Here is a 12,976-nt window from a genome sequence, read left to right on the forward strand (position 1 = left end):
CCCTCAGGAGTCCTTTGGCGACATGACCGAGAGGCAGCAGCTCCGTGAGAAGCTCAAGTGTAAGGACTTCAGGTGGTTCCTGGAGAACGTGTATCCTGAGCTGCACGTGCCGGAGGACCGGCCCGGCTGCTTTGGGATGGTGAGAGGGCTGCGCCCGGCGGGGCTGCCGGCAGGGTCCCCACCCTCTGCATGGGGCAGGTCCTCGATGGGGTCCCTTGGGCTCCCCAGACCCGGCCCTCCCATTCATCCCCTGGCTCTTCCCCTCCCCCGGCTGGGTTTGGCTCTCAGCTCGCTCACGTGGGAACTTGTGAACGAGAGTCAGGTTCTTCCTGTGATTTTGTGCATGAGGAGACTGAGGCTTGCCTGGACTCCTTACCGCCTCTACCCATCACATCACTTCTCACCCTAGTCTCAGTGTCTGGGTCAATCAATCATTCCCACCTCAGGGGTCCTTGGGGACCGGAGGGGGGGGTAGAGGGGGATGGGGCAGGAAAAGGAGAGTCACTTCTGTTGTTCACCAAAAGAAAGAGAAAATAAATCTTTGGGAGGGGGGGCAGAGAGATAGTCCCGGGGTTAAGGTTAAGCTTTGCCCTTTGTGTGGCCAACCCTAGTTTGATCCCCGGTGCCAGACGTGGTCCCCTGAACACCGTCAGGAGTGGCCCTTGAGTACCTTGAAGTATGGCCTAAACACCCGTTCCCCCCCCCCCCCCGTCCCCACCCCTGCACACAAATGGGAAATATTTGGGCTGTGGGGGTTGGGGCTGGGCTTCAACCGGCAGTGCTCAGGGGTCACTCATGATGTTGCTGGCGTCAGACTGGGGCTTGGTTGCCTGCCTGGCAAGTGCTGTCACCGCCCGCCTCCCCAGACTGTCTCTCTGGCTCCAGTGCGCCATTCACTATGGAGAGAAATCACGCCAAGGTAGAGACTCCCCTCTCCTGGGCTGCACGGCTGGGCGACGCTGCTTCCCCCATTCTGGAAGCCCTTTGGTCAGAGCCCAGCGGGCTCTGAACACGTTCAAATCCTTGGCCACTGTGAAGTGTCCAGGTCTCCCGAGGTGCCGAGAGGATAAGGAGGCCGCCGTGGGCTGTCTGCCCCAGGGAGTGTGTCACTCTTGCTCGCCCTGCCTCTGTCTCCTGCGTCCCCACCCCACCCCGTCCCACTGCATTTCTCTTTTGTCCAAGTGCAGCCCTGGAGGGGATGATGGGGCATGATGCTCTTCAGGCCTTTGCACGTGACCAAACTGGGCACTATCCCCAGCACCCCATAGGATTCCCCACCAAGCACCACCAGGTGTGATCTCTGAGCACAGAGCCAGAAGTAAGCCCTGAGCATTGCTAGATGTTATGGTCCCCTCCTTCCCCCCCACCAAAAAAATCCAAAATGAATAAATTAATAATAGGTAAAAATATCAGAAGCTCTTATTTATTTGTTTCTTTTTGGTGTGGGGGCCATGCCTGGCAGTACTCAGGGATTTACTCCAGGCTCTGCGCTCAGTGATCACTCTTGGCGGTGCTCAGGAGGTCCTGTGGGGTGTTGGGGTTTGTCCATGTGCAAGGTCAGCCATCTGACCTGCTGTACTATCGCTCAGGTCCCAGAAGCTCTTACTTTTGGTCCTGGTTCTTGTGCCGGGCCCTCCTCACTCCCTGTTTCTCCTCCCGCAGCATCCTGGGTTGACTCAGTTGTGTGTAAACCTGAACTGGAAACTCCCCTTATGTTTCTTGGTAGCTCCAGAATAAAGGACTGCAAGGACTCTGCTTTGACTATAATCCTCCTGATGAAAACCAGATCGTGGGGCACCAGGTCATTCTGTACGCCTGTCACGGCCTGGGTCAGAACCAGGTAGGTGACGCTTCTCTCTGGAAAAAGGCAGCAGGGGGCCCTGGGTTCAAGGTCATGGGACCCTCTTAAAGAGGGAAATTGGGGAAAATCTATATGTGTTGTTTTTTAATTTTTTTTTTTTGTTTATTGAATCACTGTGGTATACAGTTACAGGGCTTTCATGATTGAGTTTCAGTCATACAATGATCAAACACCCATCCCTCCGCCAGTGCTCATTTTCCACCACCAATGTTCCCAGTGTCCCTCCTGCCACCCCCATCCCCTGCCTCTATGGCAGACAATTTCCTTCTTACTCTGTCTCTGCTTTTGGGCATTATGCTTTGCAGTACAGATACTGAGAGGCCATTATGTTTGGTCCTTTATCTACTTTCAGCACATCAATGTGTGTTTTTTAAAAAGTGAATATTTGACCTCTTCAATTTATAAAGGTAATAGAGACTCATTGTAAAATATTTGAGAAATAGAAAGTGAAGCAAGTGTGCCCGAGAGGACCTGGAGAAACGCCTTCGGATGAAGATGAGTTTCTTGTCCCTCTTTCTCCTATGCAGACTCTGGCTTCTGTGTTTTAACTAGTTGTCATCATTGAATGTTTATGGTTTATATTTGATGATTTCCTCTTGCATGATCCATGCATGCTCAGATGTCTTTTTTGGGAATATTGTGCCTTTTGGCCTCTTGGTGGTTCACATCATGTAGTTCTTTGTTTGTTTTTGAGTCACGCCTGGGGTTACTCAGGGGTTACTAACGGCTCTGCACTCAGGAATCACTCCTGGCAGTGCTCAGGGGACCATATGGGATGCCAGGGATTGAACTCAGGTCAGCAAGGCTAACACCCTCTCCACTGTATTATCCCTCTGGCCCTGCACCATGTAATTCTGGAGCGGTGAGATGAACTGATTCTCTGCCTGCAAAGGTAATACAGACTCATTGTAGAACATCTAGGAAATAGAAAACGAAGCAAGCAGTGCCCGATAGGACCCAGAGAAACCCGTTTGTGCAGTTATGACTAACCGTGCACCAATACCTACAGTTAGAGCAACAAAAAGGAAAACCCTGCAGATCTGGGTCGGCTCAGGAGGGCACCTACTTGGCCGGAGAGGCTGGATTCCAGCACCCTGTCTCCCTGTGTGACCCAGGCCTGCCCTCTCCCTGGCAGTGCAGTTCCTGCCTGCACAGGACATTTTGTGATTCCACTGTACCATTGCCTTGGATCAAACTCCCTCGAGTTTGCCGGGAAGAGGCAGAAAAGCCCAGAGAAGAGAAAGGGCAGCTCAGGCCTCAGAGTTGCCCATTCGGCTACTGAGACCGTCCATTTTCTGGCCAGCTCAAGGGTAGGGACAGCGTGGGGTCTCAAACATTCAGGGAAGAAGCAGAGCATGAGAAGAGGGCCTTGGGGAACTCTGGCCAGTCACTCACAGACCCTCAAGACTGGACATTCAGGCTCTCTGCCTGGCCCCTGCGTTCTGCTCCCGCCTGGTGTCCGTCCATTCCTCCATGGCTGACAGTAACCTTTGCCCACGGACGGCTCCTTTGCAGTTCTTCTAGTGTACATCCCAGAAGGAGATCCGCTACAACACCCACCAGCCCGAGGGGTGCTTGGCGGTGGAGGCGGCGGGGAGAGCCTGGTCATGGAGATCTGCCAGGACCCGGTCCCCGAGAACCACTACTTCCTCCTGCGCCCGGTGAGTGGGCAGTGTCATCCATGCTGTCAGACTTGGGGCTGTAGTAGACCCTAGAAGTCTCAGGGAGGAGCCGGCCCCAGGCATGCTGGGATAAGGGACACGCTGAGAATGGGGGTGGGGTGGGATGGGGAACTGTTGGAGCCTTCATTTTGCAGGATCCCTAATGCTTGGGCTGTCTGTTCTTGTTCACTTGGAGTTGCTGGGGGGTGGGCGGGGCTTGGGACTGACCTGGGGGCTGCTGCTGCTGCTGCTGGAATGGGGTCTCCTTAAAGCAGATGTGAGGGCATATCCTGTGGGGGGGAGAGTTGGGGTGGTGGGGAAACTGTTTTACTTCTGTAAATCTCACCCCCATCTTCTCCAGCTCTGGAATCAGGGGGAGCGGCAGGGGAGATGGTTACAGGGGTCACCAAAGCACACACCCAGCCCTGGATTTATCCCACGTGGCCCCTCCTGAGCTTCACCATTTGCAGCCCTGGAGGTCCTGAGCATCACTGGGATGGCCCTGGTGGCCCCCAGCACTGCAGGACCTAAGCATCACCTCCTCAGTTCTTAGCATTCAAGCAGATGGCCTGCTTGGCCCAAATCCCCATGGTTTTCTATCCCAAGAGTGCTCTGGAGGACCCCCTCCAGTAAATAAATAACTTAAGAGGTGAACCAAATAAAACGAGGGCAGTACCCATAGCTTTGGCCAACTCTAGGAAGGACTCGGTGGATAGCCGGCAGCTTCCTTGGAAACTGTCAAGCCCAGGCAGGGGCACTGAGTGGTCACTTGTAGCACAGGGCCAGGCAGGGATTTACTAAGGTGCTTGTCCTGTGGGCAGCCATCCCTGGTTCAATCCCTGGCACCACCTCTGGTACCCAGGCCCCTCTAGAAGTGACCCCTGAGGACCCGAGCATCCCACCCCCCACAGAAATGTTCCTTGCAGTGTACACTACCCCTGCTGGGGTCTGTTCTCCATCACCATGGATTTGGAGCGGGCAGTGGATGCAGGCCCAAGAGGTACTAGGTCCCTCATGCTGCGACCCCCTATGCTGTGGACGCTTGAGGAGATTTGTAATTCGGCTGTAGCTTTAGCTCATTCAAGCACGGTTTGAGCACTGAAGAGGAGACAAATAATAACAATGAAAAAGGAAAAAAAAAAAACAAAAAAAACAGAAAACCTGTCCTCTTTCCTTGGATTCATTCTCAGCCTGGCCCCAGGGATGGGAAGATTCTTCTGTCATACTTATAAAGGGTTCATTCTATGTATGAGAAGAAAGTAGAGGACATTTTCTGGTAGAAGAATGTTACAGTTAGGAATGAGAAGTGGAGTCTGGAAGGGTGATGATTCTTGGGTGAGAGGGAGGCTGTATGACAGGCTGTACCTCCGTGCCCCAGACCTTCTGGGTTCCTTCACCCAGTGCAGACATTTCTATATATATATTTCTGAAAGGACAAAAAAAAAAAAGATTCCCAGGCTCAAGAACACATTTTTTAAAAAATTATTTTCAATTTTTTTTTGTTTGGGGGCCACACCTGGCGATGCTCAGGGGTTACTCCTGGCTCTGCAATCAGGAACGACTCCTGGCAGTGCTTGGGGGACCATATGGGATGCCAGGGATCGAACCCGGTTCAGCCGTGTGCAAGGCAAATGCCCTACCTGATGTAATATTGCTACGGCCCTGCAAGAACACATTTTCAGGAAAAATCCTGTGAGCAATCACTTGTCATTCTCTGAAATTGCCTGTGATCTTTCCTAGGATGGTTCTTTGTTTCACGAACAGCTGAAGAAATGTGTTCAGGCCGAGAAGGAATCCAACGACAAGTTTGTCCCACTCTTACGGGACTGCACCCTCTCAAGCCGTCAGCAGTGGTTCTTCCAGGAACAGATGCTATGACAGGCGGGAGCACACCAGAAGTGAGGGCCCTAGCCCCTGGGCCCAGCAGAGAGGGGCCGGGCTCCCCGACAGAGCGCCCACTGAGCTGCCTGCCTCCGATGCCGTAGGTTAAGGTGGGATGGGATTCGGTGCATAACGTGAATGCACTTGGTGCTGGTTTGGAAACATTTGCCACCGTTCCCAAATACCCCCATTTTCAAAGGGTAACCATTAAATGTTCACTCGTGGTTTTCAGGGAATTAAAAATTTCAAATATTTTTCTATTATTTTTTCCCGATTGTGTTGTTTTATTTCCTCTAGAAAAGAGGTATATAATTCAAGTTGTTATTTGCAGTAGTTCCCAGGAAATCAGACTCACGGCATGTACTTTGCATCCCTTGGTACTACCTCACACGCTGGGTTGGGTGTTTTCTCCCTGTAGATAGATAAAATCTAGGAATCTGGCATTGGTTCCTTCTGGTCATTTAGAGATTACTGACGTATTTACGTATTTAATAAAAAGGCTATTTAGTGGGGGCTGGAGCAATAGCACAGAGGGTAGGGCATTTGCCTTGCATGCGGCCGACCCGGGTTCGATTCCCAGCATCCCATATGGTCTCCTGAGCACCGCCAGGGGTTATTCATGAGTGCAGAGCCAGTAGTAACCCCTGTGCATTGCCAGGTGTGACCTGAAAAGAAAAAAAAAAGGCTATTTAGTTATTTATTTTGGTGGGGGCCACACCCACTTCTTGGTCAGCCTCATGGAGAAGAGAATGTTTTCTGTAGATTTCATAGCCGTGTTTTTCAGTAAAGGTAAAGGTAAAGGCCCTCCCGTTGATCGTCGATTTGCTCGAGCGGGCCCAGTAACGTCTCCATTGGAGACTTTGTTGTTACTGTGTCTGGCATATCGAATACTCTCGGTAGCTTGCCGGGCTCTCCGAGAGGGACGGAGGAATCAAACTCGGGTCGGCCATGTTGGCCGCTTGTAAGGCGAACGCCCTACCCGCTGTGCTATCACTCCAGTGTTTTTCAGAGGTTCCCATAATATGCTTTCTGAACTTATCACACTCTTTTCAACTTCTTCCTGTTATTTCCAGTAAAAGACAGCACATTTGTATCAGTAGAATTGTAACCCTACCGCCCCCACTGTGATATCATGGACTATCTTTTTTATTTTGCTTACTTTTTTTGTTGTTGTTTTGGGGCCACTTCCCGCAGTTCTTAGGACTTACTCCTGGCTCTGTACTCAGGAATCACTCCTGGCAGTGCCCAGGCGACCATATGGGGTGCCAGGGATTGAACCCAGGTTGGCTACATGCAAGGCAAATGCTCTACCTACCATGCTATCACTCCAGCCCCACATTCTCTTATATTACCCATATATGTGCGATTTGACTATATGTAGCGAGTCATTTTTCTCTTGCTGCTTTACGATTTTTCTGTGTGTGTGTGCGCGTGTGTTTTAACAGTTTAGGATGTCTCTTGGTGTAAACATAGAGTGATAGCACAGCGGGAAGGGCACTGCCTTGCACACAGGCGACCTGGGTTCATCTCCTGACATCCTAGATGGTCCCCCAAGCCCCACCGAGAGTGATTGATTCCTAAGTGCAGAACCAGAAATAACCCCTGAGCATCTCTTGATGTGGCCCCAAAACTTAGTCACTTATCTTCCCGTTAGTCGTTGATTTGCTCGAGCGGGCGCCAGTAATGTCTCCATTTGTCCCTGTCGCCTGCTAATGTAGCCCAATGGCATCTGTTCGCTCTGGGAACATGAAGAGCCTCAAACCGATCGTTCATGACCTTGATGAAGAAGTCTGACCATCTGGTAGGTGGGCGGCCACGCGGTCTATTGACATCCCGTGGAATCCATTCGGTAACAGCTCTAGTCCAGTGGTCGTCTTTAAACCTCATTACGTGACCAGCCCATCTGATTTTTGACACCTTGGCAAACGAGACAGCGTCCCTGATTCTTGATCGTCGACGGATGTTGGAACTCAGGATTCTTTCTCTCTTTTGAGTGAAACGTGATTTTCCAAGCATAGCTCTTTCAATTCCTCTTTGGGAGACCTGAATAGTGTTCTCATCCTGTTTGCGTAGGGCCCAGGTCTCTGAGGCATATGTTAATGCAGGAAGAACAGTGGAATCAAAGAGATGTGCCCAGAGCCGGAGGTTCTTCGTCCTCTTAGCTATTTCTTCGACGTTCTTGAAGGCGTTCCAAGCCGCTCTCTTCCTCCTGCGCAGCTCGGGTGCCAGGTCATTTGTCATGTTGACTTCTCGACCTAGGTACACATAGCTGTTGCATTCGGAGATGGTCGTTCCTTTGAGAGCGAATGGGGCATCAGGAACGAGGCTGTTTCTCATAAACATTGTCTTTGTAAGATTCAGCTGTAGTCCCACCTTTCCACACTCATGGTCAAAGTCAGCCAGCATTTGAGCCGCTTGACTGATATTTGGTGTTATTAAAACAATGTCATCAACAAAGCGGAAGTGGTGTAGTTGCCGACCATCTATCTTCACTCCAAAACAACAAAACAAAAAAAGAATAGATGTCTAGGTGTAGTGGATTTGTGTTTCTCATCCTTGGGTTTCACTGAGATTTTGAGAAAAAAGAGCTTTAAAAAGTCAATATGGGATGGTCTTCGTCTTAGCTTTTGCTGCTCCTTTCTCTGTTCTTTAAGTTAGATAATGTCTAATGAGTAATCTTTTCATTTCACATCTTCTGCCATCTCAAATCTGTTGACATCATGAAGCTTTGTGAGTTTTTTTGATCTTAAATTTCAGTTACAGTACTTTCAACTCCAAATATCTCTCTGGTTCTTCAAACATCTGATGATGTCTGTTTCTCTGCTGAGATCCCCAATATATTGATTTCATGTTAACACATGTTCCATTAATCCTTTGAACAGATTTCCTTAGTTCTCAGAATATATTAATAACAGCTTTGAAAGATTTTAAGATTCAGCAACTTAAAACAACTCTAAAAGGTCATTGGTTGTTTTTTACCCCTCTCCATTAGCATGAGTTTGCTGCTGATTCAGCCAGTAGGAGAGGGTGTTTTGCTAAATGATATTATTTCTTTTTAGGGTTCACTGAATTAAATCAGGTCTACCCAGTATAATTTCCTTTGTTGAAAAAGATTTAAGTTTTAAGTTAAAAGTTAAACTGAGACTTAAGTTCAGAGTCAGCTGATGACGTTAAAAAGTCAACTTCATTTGACATTAAAAAAAGTTAAAAATTAACTGATTAGGGGCCTTAATGCCATCCTACAAAATTCGTTTTTTTAAAATGTTATCCCACTATCTTCCAGGTTCTGCTCACTCTCGAGGGGAAGGGACTATGGGGGCCAGGAAACAAGAATTCTGCAGATTGGCCTGGAATTTTGCTTTCCCTGGTCCAGTGGGTTATTTGACTAATATTGTAAATGATGCAGGTGCATTTGTAACTGATTTCAGAGGTGCCCCTCTCTATGGAAGATGCCTGCTTACCTGCTTTTAAAAGATTCCCTTTTAAAAACCTGTAACAATTCCCGGGGCCGGAGTGATAGCACATTGGGTAGGACGTTTGCCTTGCACGTGGCCGACCTGGGTTCGATTCCCAGCATCCCATATGGTCCCCCAAGCACCACCAGGAATAATTTCTGAGTGCAAAGCCAGGAGTAACCCCTGAGAATTTCTGGGTATGACCCAAAAAGAAAAAAAAAACTTTATCAATTCCCAAGAACATTTTCGGGGACTGAGGGTAGGGAACCATTCCCGGTAGTGCTTGGGGGTTACTCCCATCTCTGTATTGAGGGGTTGCTCTCAGGGGTGTTTGGACCAACCTTCATGCAAAGCAGGTGCTCAGTCTCCCAGAAACTGAACCTTTGTTGCTGGACAAGCCCCTTTGTGTCAGCTGGGCAGGATTCATTTTATTTAAATGGGCTACTTGCATGTTTCTTGCTGGTCGAATACGGATGAAACATAACATTCCCAATTCATTGGCTTCCTTTTTCTCCTTTGGAAAAAGCAGTTATTTTCAGGCTTATTACGATGCGCACAGACTTACCTGTACCTTGTGAAGAGGCAGGATCCGGCCCAGGAGGGGAGATGCTGCCACCTCACAAGCTCCAGGTGGTGCCAATCTCATGGACCAGGGATGGTGTTTGAGGAACAGCATATTCCTGTGGGACTAAGGGAGAGGCATCAACCCTGGGTCTGACCAGTCCCTACTGTATTACTCTGACGTGCCCACGAGATGGTGCTGTCCACCTAGGAAACCTAATCCCCTTAGCCATCAAATCTGTAGCACTGTAGCACTGTCCTCCCATTGTTCATTGATTTGCTGGAGTGGGCACCAGTAACGTGTCCATTGTTTTTGGCATATTGTATATGCCATGGTAGCTTGCCAGGCTCTGCCGAGCGGGTGGGATACTCTCGGTAGCTTGCCAGGCTGAGAAGAGAGGAAGGAGGAAGGCGGGCTTTCTCCCTGACTGCCACTGTCTGAGTTCACGATTGTTGCAATAAATGGATCTATCCCAGGCCTGTGTGGGTGTGTGTGTCACTAGGTGGGGATGGTCTGGCCAGTAGTTGACAATTGCTTCTAGATTGTGGGAAGCCTTGGCCATGTCACCATGCCAAGACGCGTCACCTGACTGCCCCTGTGTGAAGTCTGTCAATGACCCCAGGAGAGTCCACCCCAAGGGTTGAAGGTCTCAATCTCGGATGCGTCCCCAGGAGGGAGGGCAGGATGCAGCACCCAGAGCCCTGCCTTCCACTGCAGCACCTCCATGGCCTCCTCCCCTGGCCTCTGGTGCCTGTTCCCCCATTCCCCTCTGCAGTGGCACCAGGGACAGACCCCACTTTGCCCCATAGTGGCCACATCAGGTTTCTCAGGATGAGGACTTGAAAATGCTCCTGCAGCAGGTGGGTCCAAGGTGCTGTCCCCTCAGTCAGGGTCCCTCTCCATAGCACCTGCCCTGGCAGGAAGACAGTGTATTATCAGTGGAGCAGGATGGGGCTGTGGATGGAACATGTTTCTAGTGTCCCCGAGTCTGTTATGGAGCTGATCCCTGATAATAGCGCCCCACTTCTTTGTGGACCATCGGGTTCCCTAATACAAGTCCCACCGCCACCATCACAGCACGGTCAGACCCCATGTAATAGAGAACCAGGCCCTGATTCCTCTTTGCTCCTGCACACCTGGACCTGTTGGGACAGCCTTGGCTGAGTGACACGCTACTGGTGACAAGAAGTGTGTCCAGATCCATGTGTCAGACCAGATGGCAAAGCCTCAGAAGGAAGAGCCTCCCTGCTCCAGTCATTTCCAGGAATTTGGTCAGCCATGCCCCTTCCTGCCAGTCACACTGCTACTGGGAGTCACACTCCTGGTAAGGAAGCCCAGGGCAGGCACAGGCAGCTCCTGGTTTACCCCTTGGTGCCCAGTTCATAGCCCTGCCCCTCTATTTGCACCATGGGCCTGGGGCCGCCCATTCACTCTCACGGTTCTGCACAGCTCACACATGTCCTGCACACCCTCTCGCAGCCTCTACTGGGGCTCTGAGCTTAGCTCCCCGTGTCCTGCCTCTGGGTCCCTGGGCTCAGGAAACATCAAGTCCAGGTTTTTCTTGAGGTTTGGGGAGCTGGGAGACTGTGGGGATCAGCTGCTTACCCCTATCAACCCTTGCCGGTGGGGAGAGCTGTTCTCCCTGGACATTGAAAGACTGTCCTGGGAGTTTTCCTCTTAGGATCTTACAGAGTCTCACCAAGACATAGGTGGCACCCAATAGTTTGCCAGAAGCACCCCAGTGTATTCCATGTGTGCAGGCTCTATCCAGTTACCCCCAAACGGGCATTAGCAGGTCACAGCATAATTATGTAGGCTGTTTACAGGCTACCTCGATTCTGCGGTAACAACTTTCATCTTAACATAGAGTGGTACCTAGTGCTCTCAGGCGCTCCCACAGGGATAACTCCAGTTTCTAAGCTCCATTGTTTGAGCGTTCCCGTGAGCCTCTTCCATCCCTGCTCAGGCAAACTGCTCTCACTCTCTTGCTTGGTGAGAGATTTGGGAAGCCCATCCGGGTCAGACAGAGGGACAGAGACATATAAATAAAGTTAAGGAAATAGGCGTAGCTTGCTGGGGGCGCTCCCGGGCGGACTCTCTGAACCTCAGGTGAGGCAATGGTACACCCACGCCCTGGGTTAGACTAAGGGGGCTTTTAAGTTGTCTTGGTCTGGTCCTACTCATCTGTTCGTGGGTCAATGGTAAGAAACCTGGAATGAAGCCTGGTGGCTTCCTGTCACCAGGTGGGCGATAAGTCTTGTCTTTATCACCTGGAACAAGGTGATCTCTGACTCCAGGAATGTTGCTGTCCACTCAGCCGGTTGCCATTTGGTTCTGGTCACCATTTTGTCAGAGCAAACCTCACATTTGATTCTTGTCAAATTTGGTGATTCCTGACCCATCCATCTTGTCCACCTCCTAGAGTCGGTCTCTCAGAGGTCCTGCCTAGTTTTTCGCTTCTGCCTCTTGTTGCCTGCTTGGTTCCCTCCCCTTAGGCTTGGCAGACAGACTCATTTGTGAGCCCCCCTTAGCTCACCCCGCTACGGCTGATCTTGACAAACTATCACCTGCAGGTTAATCTTCTGGTGATGCTCAGTGATGAGTGACTCTCTGGAATTGTTTCTCAATTCTGGCCTGACTCTGAGAGAATATACAATATAATCCAAACACAAAATTTTGTAAGTCTATATCTGTACCTTATGGTGTTTCACTAATAAACATTTTTTTTTTAAAAATGCAGGTCTGTGTGGAGAGGTGGGGGTTGATGGGAAGGAAACTGGAAACATTGGAGGTGGGAAATGTACATTGGTGGAGGGATGGGTGAACAATGATGACTGAAGCCTGAGCATGAACAGCTTTATAAGGGTCTATCTCACATCAATTCAATAAAAAAGTTTTTAAGAGGAGAATGGCTTATATTTGGATGTATAGAATTAGATGTGTAGTACAATTTCTGAGGTAAAATCCAGAGCTGAGCTGAGTCGCTGAGATCATCATAGAATTGGAGAAGTGTGATTCTAGACTTGAGTTTGCAGACAGTCCATGTTGAGTGGTTCAAATGGGTCCTGCTTTGTGCACCATTCAACATGTCATTACTTAATCTCTTTTTAAAAAATGATTATTTCATTTACTTTAAGGGGAAACTCTGTATGGGCATTTATGAATGGCAAACAAATTTCATTTGCATTAGATATGGAAGTGGGAAAATGCTGCAGGGGACCCGCAGAGGCCTCTCGGGGTACAGAGATGGGGGTGTGGGACAGGCCAAGGGACCTTCCCTAGTGACAGTTTGTGATTGACAGGTACAGGCAGTTACTGGCCGTTAGAAGTTAGGGTGAGTAGTCAGCTCTTTCAGCCCACTTTCTCTTTTGAACACGTCCTCCCTTCACAACTTACTGAGTAAGTTTTTTTCAGGAAAACTATCTTGCAGGATTGGAGGGGTGGTCCAGAGGGAATGGCATTTGCCTTGTGGACCAGCCAATCCAGATGTGACCCCGGGCACCCCATATGATCCCCGAAACCCCACCAGGAGTCGTCCCTGAGTACAGAGCCAGGA

General features: G+C 49.9%; 1 pseudogene; it reads left to right on the top strand.

The window, feature by feature from the left end:
- The first annotated feature begins 5,498 nt into the window (after positions 1–5,498).
- Positions 5,499–12,976, top strand: part of LOC130026633 (polypeptide N-acetylgalactosaminyltransferase 12-like) — a 119,154-nt pseudogene continuing 111,676 nt past the window's right edge.

The sequence above is a fragment of the Sorex fumeus genome, unplaced genomic scaffold (genome assembly GCF_029834395.1).
Source record: "Sorex fumeus unplaced genomic scaffold, SorFum_2.1 ptg000034l, whole genome shotgun sequence".
NCBI lineage: Eukaryota > Metazoa > Chordata > Mammalia > Eulipotyphla > Soricidae > Sorex > Sorex fumeus.